At 36.4% G+C, this 15,341-nt stretch overlaps 1 long non-coding RNA gene across 1 annotated transcript; it reads left to right on the forward strand.

Annotated features, from left to right (window-relative positions):
- Positions 1-237: 237 nt before the first annotated feature.
- On the forward strand, positions 238-13,154 carry LOC140682342 (uncharacterized). Its single transcript, XR_012053964.1, has 2 exons — positions 238-643; positions 6,496-13,154. It is a non-coding gene; the product is annotated as an uncharacterized lncRNA (long non-coding RNA).
- The last annotated feature ends 2,187 nt before the right edge of the window (positions 13,155-15,341 follow it).

Here is a 15,341-nt window from a genome sequence, read left to right on the forward strand (position 1 = left end):
GCAAAAATAGTAGTTTTAAATGTACAAGATCTTCGGAAATAAGGTCTGAAATTCAAACAGCTTATAAAAGTTGAGCTGCATTTAGATTTTCACTACCGCTATTTCCTTTTTTTAAAAAGGATGCAATATTTATCAGGATTAAAAATCAATGACACTGTGTTTTAAAGAAAAAACACTTATTCTCCTCCAGAAAATGATCAACTTGTTCTGCTCAGTACTATTTGTCTTAGGGTGTTTACCTGATTGTATTCTCTTGATGCTTGTGGGTCACTAGCTGCAACCTTTTCTTAGTCTGATTTGTGTTACTACATTGACCATTCCTTGACATTTTCTTCCCTGTTGTGAAATGTGAACTAAGAGAAATTCACAGTGGGTTTTACCAACAAAGCTTCTCCTGAAAGAGCAGTGCTAAATATCATAATGTAATGGATCTATAGGTAGCCTTCTTAACTTGTGGTGCTCATTAATTGGTGCAGTAAAATGATAATATTCTAATTCTGTATTATATTTATTTCTGGATTTTCAACTTTGACATCCTAAGAGGCAATGACAGGATTTCTGTGCAGGATTTATGAGAAAAATACGCAAAAGAATACTTGCTTTTGGTATCTTTATCCACAGGTTTTCATTAATGAAGGCAAATGTGAGTATGGATTGCATTTTTCTATTGGGTTTTGTCTTGTGGGACTGAGGGGTTCAAGGGCTCAGGGAGTGTGCTGGGGCTGCTGGAATTAGCTGTGACCATTTTGGGGCAGCCTGAGCCTCTTCTCTCACTGAGGCAGCAAGTCCTCTGTTCTTGATGTGCTCTCTCTGTCCTGTAAATTTACCTGGACTCATTTTGCTGGTCTCAGCATCCTGAAGAGGGCTGCAGGTAACAGGAGGACCTGTTTAACTTCTCTTATTTATGTATTTCTGTTCTGTAATTAATTGTTTCTGTCATAGATTATATTTTGTCAGCAGTTTATGGTCACTTTAGAACAAGACACCATGTATGTCACCTACTTGTTGACCCAGTGAGATATCAGGAGAACATTATTATACCTGTCATATCTATATATGTTTTTCCATCAAGCTTGCATAGCTTACTAATTACTTCCAAGAATTAAAAACAGCATTTGGAAAAGAAGACCTGTTCTAAGAACACTTTAACACAGAGACTTTCTGAAGACAGGGATAGTTTTCAGATTCTGTTTCTGTCTTCTATAAATGAATTTGTGCTTTTAGGCTGAAGTTTAAAATAAGGTGCTCTGGTCAGCAGAAATACTGGGGTTTGGATGTCACTGCTAGCAGTCTTAGAGTGATGGATACTAAAAATCTGGAAAATGTTTTCTATGCATGGAAATGCTGCTCCTTACCTGGCATCTAAAATATTTCTACAAAATATACCTTTATACATATGCAGTATGCAGGCTGTCCCAAGAAGCATTCAGAAGTATCTATAACCCATTTCCCTCTGGCAAACTGTGCATACGACATCTGGCCTATTGCACAAATAAAATTTGCAATAACTCTGATTTCTCTGACTAGTAAGAGCATTAAATTGCATGGATGTTTGCAGCTGAATTGGGTTATAAGAAAAAAAAAAACCACACTGTGATAATTCACTTGTGGGGAATTTTGGAAGGTATTTGAGATGGGACCTCTGAATTGTTTTTGATGGTGGGTTTATTTTTCTTATCTTCTACATAGGCAGGAAGGGTGAATCTGGCTCACATCATTACAGCATGGTTCAGAAGGGCACAAGACCTTTAGCTACTCCTTTTAAGGAGTAACTGCTAACAAAGATATTTATGTTTTTGACCTAATCCTTACATATTTCGTCTTATGGACTTATGCTACAGTGTAAGCTTTCTTAGCCAATCATGTTATGACATACGAGCTTACAGTACTGCATTCTAAACCTTTTGTTTAGCTCTGAAACTACTTTTATTTTTTATATATGCTAAACTCTATAACTCTAAACTTTACTTAGCTTAACGTGTCTCTGCTTTAAACTACAAATTCATATTCTCGCTTCTAGCACCTAAGTTGGAAGCCTTTTACAAGGTCTCAGATCAAATCCTGTGTCTAATTTTGAGATTTGGCTTACAGGCCCAAAGTTCTGAGAGTTCCTTGCATTTTGGATTTGAACACGCACTCTTTTGTTTTTAGTTACAACAAATAATATAACAGCTTTCTTGTATCATTTTCTTATATGCTTATTTAACCAGAACAAGGGAAATTTTGTAGTTTGGTGTGTTTAAAATTTATCACCAGCTCCAACTATCAGGAGCTGTGTCTAAGAAAAACTGTTTTCTTACATACAGGAGAAAGAACGAGGCATGTGACTTTTTGCAGAAGCAGAGAGTAAAAGTTTAACAATCTTACATGCAGTTAATTGTGGAGAGAATTAACAACCACAAGTATTTAATTCTGGATGTTGCTTAAAGAGTTTCCTGGATGCGCCTGAAAAAAAACCCAGTTCTTTTCACCTATAAATTAGGGTCAATATTAAAGGCAAGCCTGGGTATAGCATGAAATCAGTTTTATGCGTGGATCAGCCAAGATTTGGTATCTGTTCTCAGGTACTTCCCTTTGCTTTACACACTCAAATAGAGATGCTTGGCTTTTACTTCAGATTTATGGTTATGGATCCTGAAACTCTGGCCAAAGCATAAACAAATGACTAACCACAATTATTTCTCTCCTTGTCTTCTTTTTTACCTGCTCTATAGGATAGTAGCTATAGTAGTTTCAGAATATATATTCAACATATCTGAAAGTTTAACACTGTAGGATATGTTTGTACTCCACAAGTATTTGAAAGATGGCATTTTTTTTCTGTTTACTTGAGTTGCAAGATCATGTTCAATTTGCTATGTTGCTGCAGGCAGATAGACAATTACTGATTTCTGCTGTCAAGAGATCTCGATTCCTCCCTGAGCTAACAGACCTGCCTTCCCATGCAGCTGACTGAGAGAAAGCAGAGCCAACTCTCTGCAATGTTGGCTCTAGCTCCCTCATGCAAACAGCATAACATCCTGTCTTGTCATGACCCTGAGCTCACTGGGTTTTTTTATACACTGGAGAGAAAATGTACCACAAAGACTTATTATGACCTAAAAAATGTGGTCCTGAACAGGTAATTTTTCCTTTTAAAGAATAAGAAAATTATGCATTCTAACATTATTTCAGAATTGAAATACTTGAGTCTTAGAGTTTTGCACAGTAATTTTACTCCTGTTTTTTAACAAACTTAAAAGGAAAAAAAATCCTTTATGAAACTTCTGGTCAAATCCTATTCTGGCTGGGTGATCTCTCTTTCCTCACTGTGAGCTATATTGTTTGTGAGACTATAACTCACAGTGAATGATTTTAATTATTAGCTCCTGCAAAGATAGTTTAATTTGGTGTAAATTTAATATTAATTCTTATTACCATTTAGACTGCTGACCTCCGCATTTTGGGAAAGCTGGAGAATAGCTTTGCAGAGAAGGACTTGGGTGCTGTGGTGGGGCCTTTAGCTGACTATTAGCCAATACTGTGCACTTAGAGCAAAGATGGCCTTAGAGATTGTCATTAATATTACCTTTCTCAGGGAGAAGAATTTTTGGAGAATAGTGTGGTAGATGATGAAGGTTTCTTGATCTGTAGATCCTATAATCCTTTTAATCTGTATTAACACTGCATAGCAAATAAGTATTTTTTGCATCTTGCTTTGAGCAACACTGTTAAGGTTATAGACCATGCAAAAAAAAATAAGGTTCATATATAAGCATTAATTTTCAGTTGATTCAAATATATAGTAGGAGTGTCTTATTATCTCTGTCTTTACCCAAGCCTATTGCACTTTTATCCAAGGAGTTTTGATCTAGAGCAGTTTGCTCTAGCTGTCCTGGCAGTTTTTTGTACGTGTAAAAGAAAGCAGGGTTGCCTGCCTTTTGCATTTAGGTCTGGAACCATTTTGGTTTTTGCTTTTACAACACCTGAATCTAAAAAACTTGCTGTCATAAAACAGATTGAAGAATCATAGTGCCAGATGACATGCTATTCTGGATCTTGACTCATTTATTTTTAAGCAAATTTTAATTTTTAAAACACCACTCTAAAACTTTCTGACAAGTCTATATTATAATTTAGATTCCTTAAATGGTTCAGGCTTTAGTAAAAAGTATTGGGAACCACTGTTTTTTATAATTGTCTTATTTTGTGACACCTTATTACAAGTTAAAAATGTCAAGGTAAATTTTCCAGTTTATCATACCCAGTTTCTTTTTTAGAAACTATACCTCATTCTGCCAATTTTCTTGTACATTTGAAATTTGCACTTGCAGCAGTTTGGAAACTGAGGTGTAAAAGCCTGAAAGCTATGGTGAATAAAGTAATCTTCTTAGAATGCCTTCTTTGCATTCTATTCATTCAATAATGCATCAAATGATCCTTTTGACAAGAATTTTATGAGACTGAAATGAAAAATGGCTATGATATGTGATTAACATGAAGGTCAACTTAACTGAGAATTAATTTTTGCTTAGGTATTTGGAACATTAAAACATCAACAATTTGTTTTTATAGAGTCCTTACAACATGAGATATTCATGATAGATGATGTACCTTACTCAGTATGCTTCCTCTGCTGCTTTTCAAGTTCCTAAAATGGAAGGAATACTAATGGATGCATTAAAATTATCTGCTACAACTTTTCTTTGAAAAAAATATAGAGAGGCAATTTTATTTTTCACTTTCTTGAAAATATTGGCAAAATGTAATGTTGATATTGGACATTAGTCCAATGAAATTAAATGAGTACACAGAAGCTTGGTGAGTTCAAGAGAGAAAAAGAGCCAATTTTATTTCTGATTCTGCAATATATAGAATTCCAAAAGTGACAGTGGATTGAAGGATGAAATTACCACCTCTCCAACCACACTGGTCAAACCAACAGTCAATCGATTCTCTCCTCCCACAAAGAAGAATGCAAAAGAATCATTATTTACATGAACAGTGTGTGAGAACTCCAGTAGAAATATGTAAACATCAGAAGGCATGGAAAACTTTTGAAAGAACTTTAAAACTTTCAAAAGAACTATAAAAGAAAACTTAGCACTTTTAAAAATCAGGGCAACAATGTAATTATGAAAAAAATAAATGCAAGACATGCTTTTTACCAAAACCCAAGGTAAATAAGGTTTTAAGTTTACTCTAGGTTAAATCTTGGCCAAATAACCTTTTCTTAAAGAAATTAAATCTTAAGTACCTATTCTCATCAGAGAGTAAATTAGGGAGGAAAGTGCACCCAGGTCTTCTTGAAGCCTAAGCAGGCTGCTTTATCTTCCTCTGAGATTGATGGGAAAAAAATAAGACAACCTAATGTTATGCTAATGTAGTATGATAAAAACCCCAGATGTATCCATTCTGATTTTATAGTGTGGAAATTATAGCAGATTAGTTTAGAAGAATGCAGGTGCCTCTCTATTTTAGTGTGTGGCATGTAAGGGTAAGATGTTAGCAAGAAGGCTTACTATTATGCAGTCAAGAAAAGTTTTATTTAATTAAGTGTTTTGATTAGGTCATTATTTAGGAATAAAGTAATGAACTGTCTCAGATGAATGGTGAGAGGAATACTAAGTGAACAAATTAAAGTGTGGAACATCATTAGCAGTTGTACTAGGAATATATGAACAAAGCCATTAAAGTTTTCCTGATTAAAAAAAGAATTCTTTCTGTGGAACTTCAGGGATGCTGTCTAAATCCTGCATTACAAATGCATAAAACCCCGGGTTTTATTTATCTGAAATGTAAGGAGTCCTCCACAAGTCTTAGACTATGTTGACTATGTTGCTCTTATATTTAAGTTCTGCTCAGAAGACTAGAGGTGTAGGGTGAAACAGGAGAAAGTGTAGGAGGGTAAAGGGGAAGTGTTAAGGTCATAAAAATGTAGAGGGAATTATTTTTTGTAAACATGTCTTCAAATGCATATGGTAGGTTTAAATTTGGTAGTAAGGTTGTAATTGGATGATGCTGATGATGTCTGCAACATAAAAACAGCAATGTGGTGGACTCTGGAGGTCCTTATCTATTGGAATTGCTGTAAGTAGTAATGATGGCAGGACAGCTTATGCCTTGCCTTAGATTGCTAGGGTGTTGGGTTGTGTTAATTGGTTTGTTCTTGGTTCCCCACATATGTGGTTGCACCCTAAATTGCCTTCCTTTTCCATAATGTCAATCCTACCTCAAATCCTCTCATTCCACTAGAAAATTCCCTGCCCGTCTATGAATCCCTTCCCTGATACCTTGTCTGTCACTCAGTCCTCCATCCCCCTCCTCTGGAAACTTCCATGAAAGGCATTGAGTGATTGGAGCAGGGCCAGGAACTCCTCCAATTAAGCCCTTTGAAAGGTTGTTTTGTATGTCAGTTATCTCCCAGTTTCCCCCCTTTGTTCCCTCATTGATGGACAGCTGAACTCTTCCTCTGGCACTCCTGCTATACTTAAGGTGTTGTTTCTCTGATCTTAGGGACTCTCTGGAGTTGTACCCCCTGAGGTCAGGAGCTCCTTGTTCTTCTCAATAACACCGGATTAAGTACCCTTCCGAAGTGCCTACACCATCATGGGTCGTGTCCTCCCAAGGAAAGGGCTCATACCCTTAGCCACCCTTCTCCACTCCCAAGTGTGGAAGAGTGTCCCCTGCAGTCGGCAGCATCAGAGCCTGCAGGGAAGAGCAGAGCAGCTACCTGGAGGATGCCATGACACTAGGGCAATAATTATTTTGAAATGAGAAAATGATTTTTAGCGTATTTTAAAACCATGTTTATTATTTTTAATGTAAGGTGTTTTTCAAAATAATTTCCTTTTTCTGATTTTACTGTTAAATTGAAAGTTTCCAAACTTGGCACATGCAGGTACTAGTTTAATAATTATAATTACCTGGCTTTGCATAATAATTGGGATCACTGTAAACCTTGAGTATTTTCAGAACTATGATTATTTCCCTGTGGAATTATTGAATTTCTCTGTTCCTGATGTAAAAGGCAGGGGTAAAACAAAATGGCATTCTAGAGAAAGATGAACAGATGAGTTCAAATCATTAAATTTTCTTTCTTAGTACTCCTTTGTCTCTTTTGCAGATACAAGGTTTTGGGTCTTTTTCTTTAAATGATTAGCATTTTAGCACAGTAATATATCTGTGTGCAAAGGAGAATCTGCATCTCTGTTCCTGTCAGTCATCATCTCAGCTAAGAGATGACAAAAGTCAGAAACAGGTGCATGTACAGAAAATTTTCAAATGTAATATAGAACATGTAAATGTGTTGTTTATGTACAATTCTTTGAAGATATAATGATGACTAAATGACAAAGAAAACTTTATACAAGTTTCAAGTGTTACTTTTTCTCTGGTCCATTCTGAAATCCCTGCACTACAGCACTCTAAAACTAATGGGAGATTCTATTCAAATTGCTGCAGTACATATTTAGTTGTCATGCTGAGCTTCCTTAGTTGAAACAATTTTCTCTTGTATTCATCATTTGCACGTGAACTGCTGTCATCAGACTTTCTCAGTTGGAAACTAAACAGTAGTGCAAACTCAAACACACCTTCAGCTTTTTTCTTTAAACTAGTACACAGACCCATGGTGTGGATATTCTCTGTTCAGTTGAAGAAAGAACAGAGAGAATTTCTCCAAGGTTGGGTCTGGGTAACTTAGAGAAAAGAATTAAAACAATTATTATCTCTCTTTCTGCACATGTTGTTTATAGATATGACTTTCCAGAGTGTGCTATTCTTAGTTCACCAATAGTGTGAGAGCTTTTTACTCTAAGACCAATCAAGTCTTAGCTTAGCGAGTCGGGTTATAAAAGACGTTGTAATTCTCCATTAAACACCTTCTTTTCACCTTCTGAAGACTGGAGTAATTTGTTCCCATTCCCAACTCAACAATGACACCATGGGAAAAGGAGAGAATGGAAAAATAGCTCATTTTTTAAAGACAACTGGATCGCTAAACTCCTGTTTTATGCCATAGTCTTGTTACACTGAATCACTCATCTAATGAATAGAGGCAACTGTGAAAGCACTAGTATCACTGTTTAGTCAGTCTCAGGAACTTCTGTATGGTAGTAAATATGGAGCTTTTATTAGACAATAATCCCATTCCCTGATGGGACAGACTACTTTGCCTCTGGCATAGTTTGCTGTGTTATGACCTCATAAAACATGACAATATTGCATATTCTTATGCAGTACCTAGAGCTCTGCCATGCATAACAATTGTCTATAGAGGCCAAGAAATGTGATGCTACTTTCAAGGCCTGCATATTATGCTAAATTTAATAGATTTCAGGAAATCACAATGTTTCAAGTGTCTGGGTTGAGATTGTAAAACGTGAAATTTATTTTTTAAAAGCTCTAAAATGGTTACTTTTTAGCAGTGTTGATATTATAAGAGAGAAGAAAGTGGTAGGGAGGGCTCTGGCAGCAGCTGTTTTTTCACTTAGATCATGCTGCTGCTCTGGGTACAGAAGAATTTCAAGTGAATCTATATATCCATCCACTTTCTCTGGTTTTCTGCATTGGCATTTTGCATGAAATGGGTGTTCTAGTTCCTGAAGACTGTTTCCACAAGAACTTAAACCCATGATCAGCATATATGACCAAAGACTGCTAAGTGTGTTATGACAATGCCTGACTCTGGGTTTTCTCCTGCATCATAACAGTAAAGTGAGCATCTTCTGTGGGAACAGCTGGATGGCAGCACTCTCTGGCCAGGCAGTCAGACCTTTGGTGCAGTTCCTACTGGTCTATGTGCCACAGTCAGCTTAGAAACAGTCTGTGAAACTAAAGCATAATAAATTTTTAATGTTCCAGTCAAATCTGAGCATTCCTGCTGGCACAAGCAGTGTGCAGTTTTAGATGCTGGGGAGGAGCACAGATGGCTGTGCAAAGCTGGTCAAGCCAGGAGATGAGTTGGCCCTGACAACTTAGGAGTAGTAAACTCCATGTGATAAAAATGTATTTTTGTTTTATTTATATAAAATGTATTTTCCTTTGTAGGATATGGGGTTATAATTGTTTAAATGGTTAGGGCTTATGCTCACCAGAAAGCCCTGTTGGAAAGGCACAGCTGAAGGTTGGGTGGTTGGGAGTTTGTTGAGAGGTGAGAGGCAGTTAGGTGCAAGGAGAGAGTCAGTTGGAAGTAGGATTGTGATTGGCTGGAGGAACGCATGGACAGCGCATGAATGGGAAACTGATTGGATGATGGGATGTGTGGACAGCAGCACTGCAGCTGAGCAGCCAGTGGGTGACCATTTTCTGTTAGGTTCTGTTTGGCCTCAGCTTGGTTTCAGTTATGTGAGGTAGAGATTAAAGGTGTAAAAAAGCGGCATTTTCTGTAATAAAGGGGTCTTCTTTGGATGCATAAGGGGGTCTGTGTTCCCTATTGCTACACCCCTTGACATGAATTACTTCAAAATAATTTAGGAGAGCAGCAAGTACATGTACCACATTAGATGTTACCTGTTAAGCATCTAGTACGCCTTCTAGAAGTCTTATTTGTCAGAATCACAGCTTCATGTGGGGACCCTGGGGGGCATTCCCTGGGTTGGGGAGATACAGGAGGCTTTCCTCAGGGGCTTTTGGGACCTCATTAGCTCCTTCCCCTGTTACAATGTCCCTCAGCCACTCCCTCACTATTCCCCTATTGGCCATCATCTTTGTACTGCCCGAGAGCACAGCTCAGCCCGTACCTCGGAGGAGAGGGAGAAATGTGGAGACTTCCCATGAGTGTGCCTGGGACCCTGAACATCTTACCATGCGGCTGAATTAAACATCTGTGAATATTATGCAAAGGCCCTTTTTGTTTCCTTACCCTGTACCTTATTAGCAGCAATTCAGGCTGCAACAGCTTCATATGTTTCCTATCCAAACAGGAGAAAAATTTGTAGAATCCTACTTACTATAATACAGCAAAGCTCTTATTGTGCACAGTCTGATGCACATTTAAGAAATCACATTTACATGATAAAATGTAAATAAATAAGTGATGTTAGTTTAACAAGTAGCCTTTGCAAGTCTACAGTAAATGAGAAAGCATGATCACTGAAAGAAATTATCAATTTATGCTATGATTTAGATTTTGGTTATCAGAAGCATGACTGAACCTCCCTACATCATGAAGCCAAAATCCTACTGATCACAGTGATTCTGAAAGGTGTGGGTTAAGAATTTTAATTGGAGCCTCCCTGTAGCTGCTCAAATTGCTTGAAATTAAGAAGTATATATATGCTTGCTATTTTATTTTCTCATCTATGAATATTCTGACACTTTTTGATATCTATGGAATCTCATTTGTTCTCATAATGTTGCATTTGGGGTTTTTTTATTATTTTTTTTTTTTTACAAGTCCACACTTTCGATAAAACCTCAGAAATAGCCATCCAGCTTCATCCTTTCCAAATCTCTATGACAATAAAGTTTTAAAGATAAGCATTTATGGGCAATATTCATGCCATAATTACAGACTTTCTACAGTGTCATTCTGTGAAAATGACTTGGTGGCAGAAAGGTTGATGAGAAATAATCACCTAATTTTGGTTGTTGCCAAGTGCTTCTGTATTTGTTACCTGAGTTATGTTGAAATTATTTTCTGGTTTCTTTTACTATTTTAAGATACTTGCAGAAGATAACTGTGACTATAATTATGCTGTTAGACAGGAGTTGCTTGGTTTATATTGATGGGCCTCTTTGTAAGGCCAAATGAGGTGTGGAACAGCTGCTAAGAATATGTTAAACTCTAGCCTGCTCTTGTCAAATGCAGAACATGTGCCCTGGAAAGCAAGATGACATAAGGAATCAAAGGATGGTTCACTGATGAAAGATTATCTTTTTTTTTTTTTATCTTGTATTTTGCCTTGTGCTGTGTTTTATAATACGCAGTTTTTGGAGAAAAAAAAAAGCTGTTATTATTTTGCATTGATTGAAAAAATCATTCTGAGCTGAACTGGAAACAGAATGATTTCTTTTAAATTATATCCAGATTTTCATGTTCTACTGCCAAAGGAGCTTGTGTGAAATATGTGTGTGTGTGCTTTATTTCTTGCACTGTTTTAACAAATTAATATCTTATCTAGTATAAGAAAAATAGAAAATAGAAACACTTCTCAATACCAGGCTGGTATTGAGGAGTGTGGTTTTTTCAGGTAGGCAATAAAATACAGGATTTGGTTTCATGAAACCGCCTCTCCTGGTGCAGGTAAAAAATCAACCTGTCATCATATTTCTGTACAAAATCATCAAACACTGGCAAGGAAGGTGAAGATACTTTTCTGATGATTTACCAGATGAGCTGAATTTGAGGATCTTGAAAGACTTTGCAGCCTGACAGAGATTCATAACAAAGCATATATCTATTTACTTGTACCTTGCAGCTTTGAATCTTGGTGAATACCCATGGGATTTGGAACTAATTGATCTATTCATACATTTTGTGTCTTGGGCCAGTACTTATAGTATTCTATGTGCAGGGTATTGAAATGACTCTTTAGGATTTGGGTTTTGATTTTTTTACATTTCAGCAAAGATCTTAATGTTTAATTTATGTATGTCTTTCTTTTACAGCCTATATAATTGTCCCATAAACCAAGCAGCTGTGAATAACTAAGGAATTTATTGTTTAAGTGAATTTATACTAGTGTAAGATTAACATGCTTATCTCATACATGTTTCCGCCTGCTTAAAAGCTAGTGAATTGTGAAACATTAAGCAGCTTTCACTTCTTTTCTTCCCATTGAGGACTGACCAAAACATCTGTAATGATATCTGTAATGTTAATTTGTGTAACAATTTCTTCAATCTTGCCTGATCCAGCTTTCAAGACTGATTCTACTTGTCCCATAAAAGTAATAGGAATGGAAATTTTTTTTCTATTTCTCCCAAATGCATTTTTAATTTTTGTCAATGTCTTCCATAAGCATTGAAGTTGAACTTAATGGGAAGGAGTACTATTAATCAGTGTTGCTTTGCTGTCTTTGAAAGAAAGGTAAAGACATTGTGACTGTAATACTTATTATGGAGAGTGCTGCATTTTTAATGAATGTTGGACCTTTAGCGGTAATCTCCCTCGTTGGCCACAGCTGTCAGTGGCTACTTTAGATTATGATTCCTCTGTAAGGCAAATTTATTTTTTAAAGAATGTGAAACAATAAAAACTTCTCTCAAAGTGGTTTTGTTTTGCATTAAAAAGTGTCCACATTAGAGAAGACCCATCCCTTTATTTCTTTATGGTCATTTACACAAAGGTGGAAGCCCTGGAGGAACCTTGACAAGATCTCATCTCAGATTGAGAAATCCTGTGCAGAAGTGTGACATTTTTCAGAATGCTTATGAGAAATAGCACATGTCAAACATAAGATCCTAAGATACAATTAATCACAATGATATAGGGAGATATATTTATTTTTTAACTGTGCTTTGAGTTGAGCAGCTCTTTTAATACAGATGAAAAGAATCAAGAATAAAGCCTTCAGAAGAAAAAAATGCATACAAAGCTGTCAACTGAACCCTGGGTTTCTTTGGTAAGGCAGGTATATGAACAAATATATAACTCTTTTCTATGAGAAGTCATCAGGATGTAACATTTATGGGTTATGGTAATTTTTGATAAGGTATACACTTAGTGATGGAATATCTTTTCACTGGTCAAGCTGTATTTGAGAGAATGACAGTTGTAATTAGAGAATACAGCCTCATTTGTAGTTGAGATCTCTTGACAGTCAGCTGTGAATTGATAGTCCAAAGTTCCTATTATCGCCTGCTAAAATGTTCCTTTTAAGCATACAGCAGGCAACATTTCTTTGTTAACTTCCATTCTCAGACATAAACTCACTTAGAAAAGGTTACCAAGAAATATAATAATGCTTGGAGTTCTTTATACATGCTAATGTGGGTTTGAGCTGGAGATGTATATGGCAAGATATTATCTGAAGTTCTTCTGTATATTGAACTTCAATTGATGGCATGCTGTGTGCTTTGGGGAGTAGAGGGCAATAATCTCAAGTTAAATCACTTCTGAAGAACACGGATATGAATGTATGCCATGATGCTTTGTGTTGCTTCTGGTTAATTCTGCGGTCTTTTGTGGATGAAGGTCATTAAATCTATCAAATAAAGCCAAAGAACTGTACACTGATGTCTCAGTCTGGTTCACATCAGAATAACTATACAATAACCATATTCTGGTTAGACAGTAAATTCAATGTGCAAAATTAGTAAAATTCTGGATTGTCTCATCCTTTGACAACCACACATTCAACTTTGAAATTCCAGACCTGAGTTCTCATGTGAAAAGTTCTTTACACTAAGAATTTTATCTGAGATTACTCTGTTAAAATATGGATACCTTGTGCTTTTTAAAGCATTCTCATGTCTCCTTCTCTCATGAGTAGGAAGTTCTAATGCAGTTGCGTAGCTCTGATCTTACATTTTAATCCAGAGAAGGTGAAACGGCACAGGATGTCTGCAAAAGCTAGAATTTTCCCCACTCCCTGAAAAGACCAAAATCTCATCTGGAGTTGGGCAGCCTGGAGACAACAGCAGAAGAGGATAAGCTAAGGCATTATGTCTGTAGACTATTCATTTTCCCACAGTTTTCAACTACCAGTGGTAGGGAAGCATCCCCTTGACTGTAGTTTGAGATCTTTTTGTTTGATTTTTTTTTTCCCTTTCAATAATGGAGACCACAGGAATAAAAATCTCTGTTCAGTATGACTTAGAACCCTTTATCCTACTTTTTATTTGGTTGTTATATGCATTAGAAACAAAAGTGTTAAAACTTTTTTTGAATTGTCTTTGAAAATAATTTTCCAATGATCTGTAAACAGAGCTACACTATTTTTTCTGAAAAAGCTTGATTCAAGTTTTCACATGACTTATTTTTCTGATGAAAACTCTAGGTAATTTATCAAGGTAATTTAACAGTCATCAAATCTCTGCTTTGTTTCCCATTCTTTATACAAGCAAAATTATGGGGTTTTTTTGGTTTTTTTAATAGTTAATTTGATGATCACACAATAATTTATCTTTGAGGGTTTTTTTTCACTCTGAAGAAGTTACTTTTTTTTTTTTTTTTTTTTAATGGTTAGCATTAGCATACCTTAACAGCAGGTAGAATGAGAGAACAGCTCAAACACTTGACCTCTGCTTTTCATGTGTAAATTCCCAGTGTGACTTCTGGTTCTTGGCAAACATAAAAGATTTTTACAGTAAAATATCTTTCTCGTGATTGAACAACATATTCCTGAATTTTGAAGAGGCATAAAAATTACTTTTCTGTGTGTGTGTGACTTCTAAACTGTTAATCCAAGCATGATTATACAGAGCAGTCTCTGCATACTGATTTATTAAAATGAGCACTAAACTAAGTTTCTTTGCTTGACAGATCGCTCTTTCTGTTTTACTAAGAAATGTGACACTTTTGTCAATATTATAGTAAGCATAATAAACTTTCCCACGCAAAACATAAACAATATAACTTTAGATGGAAAAAGCAGATAGATCATGAAGAATAAAATGAGGAAATATGCACTGTAGTTGCATAATATTTTCTTGACTAATAGATGCATCCCAAGTTTTAGTAGTGTTCAGACCTGTGAGAATGGAAATTCTAGGATTTAGAGTTTTACAAAGGACATGCTGTGCATCAGTGTTTATAAACCCATAGAAGAGTTTTCAGTCTAAAGATGTCTCAGAATTGTTGTGCTGGTACAGAACACTTGGAAAGCATCACCAGTGTTCAGCTTCTCCAGTACAGAGAATGACAAGACTTATTTATCATGTTTGTGAATTCTAAATGCAGTTTTTATTAATAACTGCATTTTTGGTGTGTCTGTAAGCATGCTTACAATGGTAGAAGCAACCACTGGATGGCTGGAGATGTACCCTCTGCCTCACACCACTGCCTGTAGCAGCATCCTGGGCCTTGGAAAGTAGTCTTGTGGAGACATGCCGCCCCAGAATGAAGTGAGTTGGGCAAGGGTACTCATTTCAAAAATGACCTCATAGATACCTGGGCCAGAGAGCACAGTATTGAGTGAGTATATCATATTCTGTACCATGCAGCAGCCTCTGAGACAATTAAACATTACAGTGGACTATGGAAAAACAGACTGAGAGCAATAGGCGGTGAGACCTTCAAGCACTGGGATATAGTGAAGGCCACTGGGTTAGTTAACACTAGAACTCTACCAATTGAGCTGGCCTTGCCCAATCAAATCCTCCATGTACTGTTGAAGGGGATAAAGTCCCCATGGTGAGTATGAGAAGTATGTTAGGGAAGACATTTTGGAATAGTCCTGCCTCAAGCAAAGGCA

The sequence above is a fragment of the Taeniopygia guttata genome, chromosome 2 (assembly GCF_048771995.1).
Source record: "Taeniopygia guttata chromosome 2, bTaeGut7.mat, whole genome shotgun sequence".
Lineage (NCBI taxonomy): Eukaryota > Metazoa > Chordata > Aves > Passeriformes > Estrildidae > Taeniopygia > Taeniopygia guttata.